Consider the following 14,474-nt stretch of genomic DNA (forward strand, 5'->3'; position numbering starts at 1 on the left):
ATCCAAATCCTAATTGTAAAACACATAGCCATCCTCTATTGATAGCACCATCTCTCACCATTCCCTTCTATCACCCCTTTCTCCCCCTGCCCGCCGCGATGCTATCATCTTTCGCTATGAATCATACAATCATACAAGTTCCTCGCCACAAACCACCCACTTTTAGGATTTATTGTGGAGGTCTAAGATGGAAGGGAATGAACTAGGAGTAGCGGTGATGGAGGATGATCGTGACAATAATAGTGGCAAAAGGAGGGACGAGTGGATGAAAATAAAATTTTAAAAAGAAATATTATTGACATAAAGGACATATATATTGAGATTTTCATTTTTTTTTAACGTGTATTGAAAAGGTGCTCATCAAATATGTATCAAATATGTATGCTGAGAGAAATTAATTACTGGTATTTCTTTATTTTTTTAATGTACAAGAAAGATTCATTCATGTTTTGACCCACCACAAGAAAGTTCAAAATGTACAACTTAAATTTGAAATCTGGTAATCTTCTCGTGATTTTTTTATAAACCTAATTTTAGTTGGGTTGGTCTCAATTTTCTATAAAGACCACGTTATAGACTTTTGTTTATATATAGAAATTTGGGTTTGGTTTCCCTTAAATTTTTAAAATTTTGATTTTATAAGTTTTTTTTTTTTTCTTTTTTTGGCTGTGAATTTTGCTAATTAGAAACACAGCAAACTCATAAAAGTGACCATAAATTTACCCAAAATTTTAAATCAATGGTATATATTTAATCTTCTTAGACCAAATTAAGAATAAATCTCACCTTTAATTGCATAGTCTAGATGGCTTTCTGGGTTTAGTGATTGGTGTAGGAGAATGGATTATCCGGTAAGAAACAACTAAAAATGCAAATTGACTGCATGGACGCCAATAATATCTTAATTGCAAAAAAATAAATAAATAACTAAAGGACTTAACTATACATAATTACAAAATAAACAAACTTAAAGCGGACATGGAGCCGTTCAGTTCAATGCTGATGAATTTGCTTTAAAAGGCTGATGTTGAATTGGAAACGACCCAACGAATAAAAGTCATTGCTCTGCTATGACCTAAACTGGATTTTATGAAAATTTTGTTGTTTGGGCCTTCGAAATTCGTTTTTTTTTTTTTTTTTTTTACCTTCTGTTTTTGGAGATTTTTGGTTTTATTAATAATTTTGTTTACAAATATATATTTTTCAGTAATGATTGAGACCCCCAAAAAACACAACCCCCATTGGTCTAGGAAAAAAAAAATGATTGGCCCATATCACTTTGGGGGGGATGGGGGTCTCCAAAAATGGAGGTCTCACTCATATTCCTATATTTTTAGAGGAAATTTGGCTGCAAGCCAAATAAGCAACTTATTAGCTTATTTCTATTATATCACCTCTCTATGTTTCTGCATATCTTTTCGTAGTAAGCAAAAATAAGTTAAAAATTAGGCCCTACCCAAAGCAATTTTGACATGTTTCTAAGATTTAATACTATCCAAATTTGAGTTATAACTCAAATTAATCCATTTGAGAGTGAAAAGTGTAATTTAACATATAAAATGTTTGTCTTTGTGAGATTTTTTGCAAGCCATAGATGGTGGCTAAATTGTAAAGTGAAATCCAAACGTTAGTTCAACTTAATAAAATGCAAATAATAAGAGGCCCATTGCGCAACTTGATAAAATGAAGAAAACTATGGGGTGGTATATGTTGTATTTGGTTGGATGATTTGCGAAGCGATTCAGAAAGGGAAATGAAAAAGGTGTGTGAAATTAGGTGAAATATAAATATATTTTATTCACATTTTACCTATATTTTTCTCTTTTTTTTCTTCTAAATCTCTTTTCAAATTTCCTAATTAAATACAGCGTTTAGGAAAAGAAGGAAGAGGGAAAAAGATATAGAAGAGAGAGAGAGAGGAGGATAAACAATTTATTTTTTTATTCTGGGTTTAGAGTTGTGAATTTTCAATTTTTTTTTTTACTTGCTTTGCAATAAAGATGTGTACAAATATTATTTCAAAATCTACAGTAGAAAGTATGTCGTGATATTTATTAATTTAAGAGATTTTTTTTAATCTTATCATACTATAACTTGTAATTTAAATAAAAAGACATAATAGTAATTGGGGAAATTGCACTGCAGTGCAACTTTCAAAAAAAAAATTGCAAATCAATGAAAAAGTTTATCAATTTTAATAATTAAATTTTAATTTTTTCATGAATTTGTAAATATTTTGTAGAAATATTATTGATTTACAATTTTCCATAGTAATTTATAATATAAAAAAGAGAAATTTCTCTTTGGTTATGTAGTAGTACTAATTTCAGAATAAAGGCTTTTTTTTTTTTTAATTATTTGTTTGCATTTTGAAGATATATATAATAATCAAAGGGGCAACCATCCTCTGCAAGAGGACCTGCCAACCAAGACGGAGAATATTATAACTAAAAATCAATTTAGCACCCTAATTGTAAGCTTTTAAAAATAATTTAGGAGTCTTCATATTATTAACTAAATTTCTAAATATATCCAAATTCATAATAATACAATCCTACTCTTTAAGAAGAAAAATATCATGCATCACTTGTTTGTTGTTTATCATCTTTTTTGTATCATCATCTATATCTGGATACTTATGGTGGATTTTTTATTTGAAAGTAATCGTTAAAAAAATAATAAAAACAAATAATATAGTGATATATATTTGGTGATATGAAAAGTGAAGAAATAGAAGTGATATATAGCAGTCAATTTTTTTTTAAAAAAAAAAACAAAAAATCACTTCAACACCACCACCATCCATTAGAAACAATGTTCAATACAAGATATTTTTTTTATAAATTGTTTTATTGAGGGAAAAGTAATTATAAGTATGAGAAATATTAAATCATCGAATAAATTATTAGCCCATAATAGTTAGAACCTAACAATAATTAATAAGCCCAAGGCTAAACCACTTTATTACTACTTACATACAACTTTTATAATTGGGAGAGAAATAAACACAAACTCTTCTCTACAGGAGGAGAGAAATAAACACTACTACAAATGGTATCAAAGTTCTCTTTATAAGAATTGAACATAAGACCTAATGTCACAAAAGGTGTTACATAACTTAAGTCAAATTTCCTAGTTACAATAAGCAGGTTGATTGAGTTAATTTGTCAAACTCATGCCTAATTGAACCAAACTTGCTTAAATGTATTTATTAAATAAGCAACTAAATTGAGGGTTATTTTGGGAAGTGACTTATAAGTTGATTCTTGGCCTATCATAAAAAAACGTGCAAAAAAATAGAAAAATAATATAACTTAAATAAACTAATAAGTTAGCTTATAAACTTGTTCTCAAATGGGACCTGTGTTGTATTTTTTAAATAAATAACCTGTTTTAATCTGCTCAAATAAACATGTCCATTTATCACCTCTTCTCATAATCAATGTATACCACAAAGGCTCTTCAAATTTTCTTGTTTGCTACATGTCTAGGAAGCCATTAAATCAACGACGGGTTCAAGATTCAAATTTTAGAGAGATAAAAATATATGTAATTTTTTTTTTAAATTATCTTATTAGTTACTAATTTAATATACATAATTGTTACAATTTTTAGAAGTGCGATCGCCCGCCTTCTGATCCATCCTTGCATTAAAGTAGACCAAATTAACCACCTCTTCTTCTTTTTAGGATGACCCGTCAGCAAACGTGCGTTAAGGTGCCATATTTTCCAGGGTGAAACTTCGTGGTACAACACGGTAAAATACACATGAAGCCTCAATTAAGTTGGGATCAAAATTTCGATGAAATTTCGGAGAAGCAAAGCATGGCCACCTAACATTTTGAAGTTCTTTTTTGTTTTTTCACTAGATATATGATTAGAATTATAATAGTTCAAAATAAAAACACAAACAAAAGCCCATAATGGAGAGAAAAAATCAATCTTCACATTCAGAAAGAATTGATCCCTCAGCTAACTGAGCTACATATAGAAATATGATAAATTCTATTCTAAATATTCAATTGTATTTTTGTTGGTTCAACCATTATTAATGCAATTTGTTTTTTTATGCTAATTATTTCTATGGGGATATATTTTCTGAGTACCAACACGTGGCCAAAGGTGACGCCGAAGTGTAAGCCGAGGTGCCACGTGTCCTGGTCGTGACGCCGAGGTGATCTCGGATAGGCCGAGGTTATCTCCGAAGATATCGGAATCCGGGATAAGTGGATAAGGGACAAGAGTCCTAAAATGAGGAAGGACCTCAGTCTGGATAAGGATAAAACTCTTAGGGAGTTTATCTTTATCTATTGGAGAGTCCAGGATAAGCACTGAGCAGAAGTTCATTAAAGCTAGGCTTCTATGGGGACTAAGATTGAGTTAACTATAAAAGAGAGGCACCCACATGGGTCTAAGGTACGCAATTTATATTCTAAACAGTGAGTTAAGCACTTGATTTATCTTTAAGAGATAATTGACTTGATCGTCGGAGTGCCCCCGGGTGGAAGAACCACCGTCGGAATCTCTTCTTTCTGTTGCAGGTCAATTAGGCGCCATCTATTCTGCCAGTGCTCTCCAGCTGAATAGTGAGTTGGCAGTGTGGTCAGAAATTCACTCACACAATTTGGCGCTGTCTGTGGGAAAGAAAGAAGGATAGATGGCTAGCGACGGACAGAAGGAAAAGGTTGAGGACGAAATTCCTGCTGGGAATGATAAACATGTTAACCCTAACATGAAGGAAGATGGTTGCAACGAGGAGACATCGGACCACAATCACAGCAAGAAAGATGTCGGCCAGGAGGGCGACGTACCAAAGAAGTCGGACCGAAGCGGGTATTACAATGAAAACGACCTCCAGGTATGGAAAGATAGATGGCTGCGAAGGGACGAAGAGGTAAAAGAGATGGCAAACAAATTGGCTGACCTGTAATCGGTCGTCAATTTTATGATACAAAACAACGTCATGCAGCCACCGTTCCCGCTGAAGGACACGCCGATTCCAGCAGTCAATGCCCAGAAGGGAGGGCAGAAACCAATCCCTATAACCCCCCGTAGACACCCCATTTTTGACCGTCCTCAAGACTTGGTTGTGCTTACAGGTACATCCAACCATAAGTTCGATTGCTCATCGAGTGCTCGACTTTCGCGGCGAAATGTCACAGGCCTGAGCCTTCCAAACCCTGTATCCTTTCTGCCCCATTCTTGGACCATGTGCTGGCCCTTCTACATTGATCCTCATAGTGCACTGCCGGCCCCTTTTTGGCCCTGCCGGCTTTGTTTTTTCCCCTGCTTGCTACTGATGATGCCTGCCGGCCATCAATAAAGCACTGCCGGCCACCTCTAATAGCCGGCAGAACACTTGTCTCAGCAGGTTTCACGCCAGATCTTTTGAGCCAGCTGGTTTTCACTCATCTCCCCTCCATACACGTGTATGGAGGGATGAAGCTCTTACCAAGCTTGTTTAACAAGCTTTGCTTTGCCCTCTTCTATATAAGGAGAGGCCCTTCCTCTCTATCAGAGGTTCAGCACATTTTAGAGAAGTTGTATCTCTCTCTCCCTATATTTCTCATTCTCTCTCTCTCTATACTGTGTTTGTTTGTGCTCTAAAATCCATTTTTCTTGCACTTTTGCACTATAACACATAATGATACACCACCATCGTTGAGCTGAGGTTCTTGGGAGTGTTACTTGAGCTCTAAAACTTGGTTTTTGGCCTCAGAGGTTGTTGATTTCGAAGTTGATCTTCAAGGCTGAGTGTATTCCCCTTTTTAGGATTTATTTGTATCTCATTTTGGCCATCCTTGCATATTGTTTTAGGTCTTGCCTTCAACTAAAAAAAGTTCTGTATTTAAGTGCTTTTGATGATTGTTTAAGGTCTTTTTGGTGTTAAGAGTGTTCTACCCTCTTGTATGCCTTGTTTGGTTTTGTTTTGTGCCATGTTTTAAGGCCTTTGAGTTAGTCTTTGTTTGTCCTTTTAGCCACTGAAATTCAATGGATTTTCAGTGGTAGGCATGTGGTTTTGAGGCCTCAAATTAGAGGGGGTGACCCCCCTCTCTTTTTGTTTTGTTTGCTTGAGTTATTAGCCTATCAAAGGAGCGTGTATCCCTATACTTTTGAGGCTTAGTTCAGGTACCTTTTTGTGACTTTTAGGACCTGCATTAACTCTATCCATGGCTGGTTTGGTCACTTTGTGCATGCATCTTGTATGTGTAGTGTAATCCCATTTGTGGCTCATCAAAGTAGCATGTCTTGCTAGCATGTATTAACTCCATTTCAGTGGGTTTTTTATCATCATTTGATATGCTAAAACTCTGTATAAAGCTGTTTTGGTTGTCTCTTGAGTGGCTCATGCACTTGTAGAACAGATCTTGCTTACTAACCTTATATACATGTTGTTTTGGCTCATCATTCTAGCATATTTTGGTTATGCTCCAGCATGATTTTATTCTTATTTTGGGCTATCCTATGACTGTTTTGGGCTGCCATGGTCATATCACTCATGTTTAGTATAGCTACAGAGTAAATGCTTTGACTAGCCTTGAGTTTTAAGGGAGCTTGCATGCTTAACTTGTGATGTTTTCATGCTTTGGAATCATTTGAAGTGTTATATCAGTGTATATTTCATGGTCATACATTTGCATTTGTCATACTTTCAATACCTTGAAGAGTTGGTGTTTTATGCCTTATGAATGGATCATTGTGCATGCCTCTATGCTTAGGTCTTTGGGATACCATCTCAGTAGGTTTTTGAGCTTATTTTGACATGATGTAACTCTGTTTTATGTTGTCCAAGTCATGTCATGTTTGGTTTTAATAGGTGTAGTTTAACACCCCTTTTGTAGCCTTGCATGCTTCATGTTTTCGGCCTTTTGTTCTAGCTTGTTATGGCTAGGTTCAAGCATGTTTTTAGACTCACCTTGACCTGCCTTGGGATTGTTTTGATGCCTTTACCCCTTTTGGGGCTTGCTTTGTATAGCCATGGCTTAAGTCCCTTTGCTATTTTCGAGTTTTGAGCTTTCTCCCATGCTTTATTTATCTTGCTAGAGTGGTTTGGCACCATTTCATGCATGTTTTCAGAATTTTTGGGTGCTGTCATATATCTATGCTTGTAACTCTTTAAGTGTGCTCAAGAGTCGCATCTTTATCCTTTGATCCTTGAGCCAATTGGTATGCATGTTTGCCTTGCCTTTTCATGCTTTTCATACCATCTTTTCAATACTTATGGCCACTAATTTGGGCATGACTGAGGTCTACCCCTTTTGGTTTAAGTCCATTTAGCATGTTCACTTGCATGTTGCTTGCATGCTTATCTCATTTTGCATTGTGTATGCTGGTTGTTCTTAGCATTGTGCATGATGCATGCCATTAGCCTTGTTAGGTTATTCATATTGCATTGTATGTTCGCATGCTTAAGTCATATTGCATGTTTGTCATGCTTGTGTTGCATTGTTGTTTAGATTAAGTATTAATCCGAGCACGAGAAACGAGGGACGTTTCATACTTGAAGCGATGAAACGTGCCTCAATTCTCGGTCGCCGACGCTCTTGACGATGCACGATAGAGTTCCAGGCATTTATATGTTTATTTGTGCATTCATTCTACACTGATTTGCACAAGTTAGATCTTCGACCATCATGCATCGAAATGCGTGATTGATGGTCTTGGATCCGATTATGCCTCTCCCTTAATGTTTCGAGGTGATATGGGGTGGCATAGTGCGTACATATCCTTGGGAGACCCTCCATTTCCTCTGTTTTGTGCTCTGTTGCAGCTTTGTGTCACAGCACACCAGTGGCCGACAGCCTCTCATCCTTGGCCGGCACCCCCCTCATCCTTGGCTGGCAGTGGGCATCCTTGGTCAGCAGTGGGGTCGGCAGAAGCTCCTCATGGTCGATAGGCCACTGGTGCACTCCCCAGCATGGTTTTGGTAAGATCCTACAGCAAGTTCTTAAAGACACCCTGCAGACAGAGCCTCAAGAGAGCAAACCGGAAGGCTTTTCGGGGCGAGAAACCGAATGCGTGCATGCATCTTCAAACAGAGCTGGAGCACCTTAGTTTAAAGCTTTATTTGTTAATTAGCTTGAATTTGTAACTTAATTGATTTTGTTTAATTAGTTAAGTTTTGTAATAATTAATTAATTTGTTAATTAGTTAATTGTTGTAATAATTAGTTGTCGCTAGTTATTTAATTTGGTTGTGTAATAATTAGTCTAATTAGATTATTACATTAGTTGGTTAGCTTAGCATAGCTAGCTTAGCGTATTCATTCAGACCCTCCGTCGAGAGGGCACATTGTTGTAATAAGTGTGCGTGCGTGTGCGCATGTCTTCCAACCCCACGTCTTTTTCCCTTTTACTTACCTGCTTTTGATGGTTACTTTTAGGTCATGTTTCAATTAGCATTCCTATGTTTGCATGTTTGCATCCATTCATCTGTATTGCATGCACCGGCCTCGGCGCATCATACTAACTGCATTGTATTTCAATTCCAATTTGAATACATGTATCAAGTGTAGCATTCACATGCCATTTTAGAATAGCCGAGCCTATTTCTAGTTTCATTTTGCATGTGTTGCATTAGCCATCTTAACATAGTTAGGATCATGCATGATTTCTAACTAGCTATTGTTTTGGCTCGGAGTACTAGGTAAGCTTTTATGCTTAAACATACTGCATGTGTGTTAATGTTGCCATGAAAGTATGCTTGCCATGAGGCTAATTGCTTATTTGATTAACTGTCTGAATGCCTGTTGGTGAAGGTTAGTTTGCTTGAATTGGAACAATTCATTGAAATCCTCGATTTAGCCTACTTGCGAGTGGCAAACTTCAAAGCATTTTCAAACAAACGGATATGCGATGTTTTGTTCCAACGTAGGCGATCTAGTCTATACTTGTATGTTATGCGCATCACGTAGTAAGATTAGCTAATTAACTGGAATAAGAGCACATGTGTTTTCAAAATCGAGATATCGTGCTTAGTACAGGCCGCTTTTTGATCGGGCGAGCGGGGGTGCTCATTGCATGACATTCCCCTCTCATACCAAGTTCCCGAGCCGAGGCAACTTTGCTGATGACGGACACGTGGCCTTAGGCAACGAGTCAGGGTTTCCTAAATTTTTTAAAAATAAAATATTTAGGTGGCAACTCTGTATCTGGCAAAGCAGTCCATGTTTGGCACTTCTTTATAAAAATCAGTTTTCCAAAACGATTTGCCCGATTTGGACTCTTTGGTGATTTGTCGGTCTTGCATTGCACTTTGCAAGATTAGATTCAGAACCGTGACATTTGAGTCCGAACTGTAGCAGCAAAGCCTAATCCGGGGCGCGTCTACACCCCCCCAGCACACCAAGAGCGAAATACACTCTCACCGGCCTATTGGGCAAGTCGGGCGAGGAGAGTCGAGGAGGGAAGAATCTCGAAGGACACATCGCACCAAGAAGGCAGACCCCAAAGAACATCGGCATGTCTAAAGGCAAGCGCTGTGCTTCGACGCTACTAATGGAGAAAGGTCGAAAAGCGCTCATAACGAAGCTAAAAGTAGTGCACCAAAAAGATTGAAGTCAGGAGATAACCGAGCTCCTGGGTAGACAAAGGAGGACTTGAGAGATTACCTCAAGAGGAAGCAACAAGATGCTGAGGTAACTTCCCCTGTCAAGCTGAGAACACCATTCTCGGCAGAGTTGGACAAATTTGAGGCTCCAAAAAGATTCCGTATACTGAGGTTCCAGATATACGACGAAAAGTCGGACCCCAGCTTTCACGTCGGATTATATCTGAACTCAAAGGCACTATACATTGGGAACGAGCTGTTGCTCTGCAAGGTGTTCCCCTCATCCTTCGGGGAGATTGCATCAGATTAGTTTCACAAACTACCAAAAGGAAGTGTGAAGACCTGGGAAGGCCTGGCCGAGATGTTCGTGGCTAGGTTCGTGACAAACAAACTGCAGCCATTAAGGGTAGACGCCTTGATGGCTTTGAGAATTAGTAAGGATGAAGGCCTTAGGGGCTACGCTAAAAGGTACTATGAAGTATTCAACCAAATACCCGAATGCAATCAAGAGGTGGCGGTCGTATCTTTCAAGAATGGCCTAAAAGATGACTGTCCACTATGAAAGTCTTTGGCAAAGACATTGCCAAAAAGCATAGAAGAGCTCATGGCCAGAATTAAGAAGTATGCCAGAGCCGAGGAAGACACGTCAGGAACTAAGGAGACAAAGCAAGAGAAAGGAAACGGCTCGCCGAATCGAGGTCGAGGTAACAACGGATCCAACAAGCAAGAGATAGGACTGAGAGCTGCACAGGCAGTCACAATTGTGTTCCGAATCCCAATTCACAAAGTCCTGGATAAAATCCGAACCCAACCCTATTATAGAGCACCAGCAAGGGTACCAGGAGAGTTTATAGGAAGAAGCCTTGGTAAGCATTGTGCTTACCATAACGAAGATGGGTATATGACTCAGGGTTGCAGAGCCCTGAAGGCATACCTGGAAGACTTGGTAAGGCAAGGCCATTTAAGGGACCTTGTAGATGAGGCCAGGACAAGGGAAGAGCAGGCAAGACTGCCTCAGGCACCAGTAGCTCCGCTTCCCCCAGCACAGCAACCACAGACAGGAGGACCTCAGGTAATTAATGTAATTCACTCAAAGGTCAACGAAAACGAAATACGGGGGGAAACCCAGAAGGTAAAGCACTTACAGCATGTGTACCAGATCGGGGAAAAACGACAACAGGTTGAGAAGTACCAAGGACTAGTAGTGTCCTTTACTGAAGCTGACCTTGAGATGGTCCAACATCCGCACAACGATGCCTTGGTAGTATCCCTCCAGGTTGGGGAGTACCAAGTGAAGCGCATCCTAATCGACCAAGGCAGCTCTTGTGACATCATGTATGTCAGGTGTTACAAGGAGTTTGGCCTTCACCCAGACGATATAGAGCAATGCAATGGCCCAATGGTCGGGTTCAATGGAACGCCGACGTGGCCATTGGGAGCAACAAGCTTGGAGGTGCAAGCTGGCACCAGGAAGATAAAGACAGAGTTCACCATAATCGATACACCCTTCCCTTACAATGCTATCCTGGGAAGGCCATGGTTGCATGCGATGAGGGTTATTCCCTCAACATTGCATCAACTATTGCGGTTCCCAACAGAGCATGGGATAGAGAAGATCAGCTGCAGGCAAAGAACTGCTTCATTGCAGCAATGAAATCCACCTGCAGCATACAAGAACCAGAAAAGGCAGAGATTGAAGATGAGGACGTAGAGGTCCTAGAGGACGTCAACAAAGAGCCAGCCGAGAAGAGTGAAGAAGCCCTAAAGAAAATCCTCGTCCAGCAGGGGGATGAAGAACGCTTCTTCCTTCTCAGCTCGGGCTTAGTCGAAGAAGAAGAAAAAGAACTAGAGGCTTTCCTAAGAGCAAACATTGAAGTGTTTGCTTGGACGCCTTACAAAATGCCTGGCATCGACCTCGAGGTCACTTGCCATAAACTGAACGTTGACAGGATAGCCAAACCTGTAATTCAACGAGCAAGAAGACCAACATTGATGCACGTCAAGGCAGTGGAAGAGAAAGTAGACAGACTTCTGGAGACCAGGGCCATTCGAGAGGTAAATTACCCGACATGGCTATCGAACATAGTGGTGGTGAAGAAAAAGAATGGAAAATGGAGGGTCTGCGTGGACTTTACCAGCCTAAACAAGGCCTGTCCCAAAGACAGTTTTTCTCTACCCAATATTGACCAACTGGTGGATGCCATTTAGGGCATGGAAGGATGAGTTTCCTAGACGCCTACAGGGGGTACCATCAGATAGTCATGTACCCCCCAGATGAGGAGAAGACTACATTTATCACCCCAAAAGGCCTACAGGCCTTTTGGGGTGAAAAACACAGGAGCAACTTACCAGAGATTGGTGACCAAGATGTTCAGACACCTGATTGGCCGAACAGTGGAAGTTTACATCGACGACATGGTCGTGAAGACCAAGGAACCTGAAGGTCATCTGGCCGACCTAAAAGCAGTCTTTGATATCCTTAAAATATATCGGCTCCGACTCAATGCATCGAAGTATGCATTTGGAGTTAGATCTAGTAAGTTCTTGGGATACCTGGCGACCAGAAGGGGCATTGAGGCCAGCCCAGATCAGATCAAGGCCATCCTAGAGTTGAAGAGCCCGATGTCGGCAAAACAGGTGCAAATGCTGACTGGAAGGGCCACGACCCTGAATAAGTTCATAAGCAAAAGCTCAGATAAGTGCAAACCTTTCTTCAACTTAGTGAAGAAAGCCAGAGACTTCATATGTACCGAGGAGTGCGAAGCCGCCTTGGCCGGCTTGAAGAAGTATTTGACCACAGCTCTAGTTCTTTCAAATCCAGAACCTGGAGAGGAGCTGTTCCTGTACTTGGCAGTTTCGGAACATACGGTAAGTGCAGTGATAATCCGAGAGGAAAAAGAGGAACAAAGGGTTGTTTACTATGTAAGCAAAACCCTAGCTGATGCAGAGACCAAGTATTTATCCCTAGAGAAGTTGGCACTGGCTTTAGTAATAGCTTCAAAGAAGCTGAACCATTACTTTCAAACCCATAAAATTATGGTGCTAACTTAACACCCTTTGAAGTCCCTGTTGCAGCAAGGAGATCTGATAGGCAGAATAGCCAGATGGGCAGTAGCCTTGGGCCAATATGACCTGGAGTTCAGACCCAGAACAACAATCAAAGTCCAAGTTTTGGCCGACTTCGTGGCCGAGTTCACGCCAGAATCCATCGTACATCAGGCTCCGTTGAGCCGAGGTGAACGATGTCCAAGCAAGCAAGGAGTAGCCCAGCCGAGGGCAGCAGAACAAAAGAAAGAAGAAAAACTCAGACCCTGTAGCATTTACATCGGCGACTTCTTTCGACTATTTGTCGATGGGAGTTCAAACCGATAAGGAGCGGGGGCAAGAGTAGTACTGGTATCTCCAGATGGGTAGTTATTGGAACAGTCCATTCGTTTGGGGTTCAAGGCCTCAAACAATGAAGCAAAGTATGAAACACTAATTGCAGGACTAAAACTGGCAATAGCAATAGAAGCAGATGAGGTGATAGTCTTCTGTGACTCCCAACTTATAGTCAACCAGACAACGGGCGAGTTTACAGCCCGAGATGACAGGATGTCGGCATACGCAAAGGAGGTCAACAGGTTGGTGGCCTTGTTTCAGAATTCCCGACTCTATCAAGTTAGCCGAGATGATAACAGTCATGCTGATGCACTGGCCAACCTGGCTAGTGCAATACAACTTGAAAAAGCAAGGACGATAATGGTTGATTACTTGCCGGGCCCGAGCATTGAACCACTGATCACAGAGAGTGAAACAATGTGTGTGGACATGGGACCAAGCTGGATGGATGCAATAGTAGCATTCCTGAGAGAAGGAAAGCTGCCAGATGATCACAATGAGGCACACAAAATCATATTGAAGTCAGCAAGATTCAGTCTGACAGCAGAGGGACATCTCCACAGAAGATCCTTCACTGGACCCCTTTTGAGGTGTGTACATCCTTTACAAGTTGAAGATTTTTTATACGAAATACGTGAAGGAATATGCGGAAGCCACGCTGGGGGTAAATCACTTGCTCATCGGGCCATTACCTAGGGGTATTGGTGGCCCTACATGCAGAAAGATGCAGAGGCCTATGACAAGAAGTGTGAAAAGTGTCAAAAGTCTGCACCTCTGATACACCAACCAGCAGCAGACCTAAACCCAGTATCCAGTCCTTGGCCGTTTGCCCAATGGGGCATGGATCTCGTTGGGCAACTGCCCCAAGCAACTGGGCAAAGGAAGTACCTGCTGGTAACAACAGATTACTTCACCAAGTGAATAGAAGCTGAGCCCCTAGCCAAGATTCGAGACGTAGATGTGAAGAGCTTCATATGGAAGAACATAATCGCAAGGTTTGGGATCCCAAGAGCAATAGTTGTAGACAATAGAACTCAATTTGACAGTAAGCTAATCAAGAGCTTCTGTGCAAAGTTCAAAATCAAGAATTATTTTTCCACACCAAGTTTTCCTCAAAGCAATGGACAAGCAGAAGCATCCAACAAAGTCATCTTGGATGGAATTAAAAAGAAACTGCAAGCAGCAAAAGGAAAGTGGGTGGATGAACTGCCAAATGTACTCTGGGCATATCGGACTACGCCGAGAAGATCAACTGGGGAATCCCCATTTACCATGGCTTATGGCACAGAAGTAGTCATTCCACTGGAGGTTGGCATCTCAAGGATCAGAACCCAGGGAGTAGACAATGGGACCAATGTTGTATTGTTAGCCCGAGATCTGGATCTACTAGAAGAAAGACGGGAAAGAGCTGCAATTCAACTGGCAGCTTACCAGCAGCAGCTTGCCAGGGCCTATAATAAGAAGGTCAACCCAAGGGAGTTTCAAATTGGTGACCTCGTCTTGAGAAATGACGTCAGCAACAAGAAGGATCCCAGAGAGGGAAA

The sequence above is a fragment of the Camellia sinensis genome, chromosome 1, assembly GCF_055761805.1.
Source record: "Camellia sinensis isolate YWXY chromosome 1, ASM5576180v1, whole genome shotgun sequence".
Lineage (NCBI taxonomy): Eukaryota > Viridiplantae > Streptophyta > Magnoliopsida > Ericales > Theaceae > Camellia > Camellia sinensis.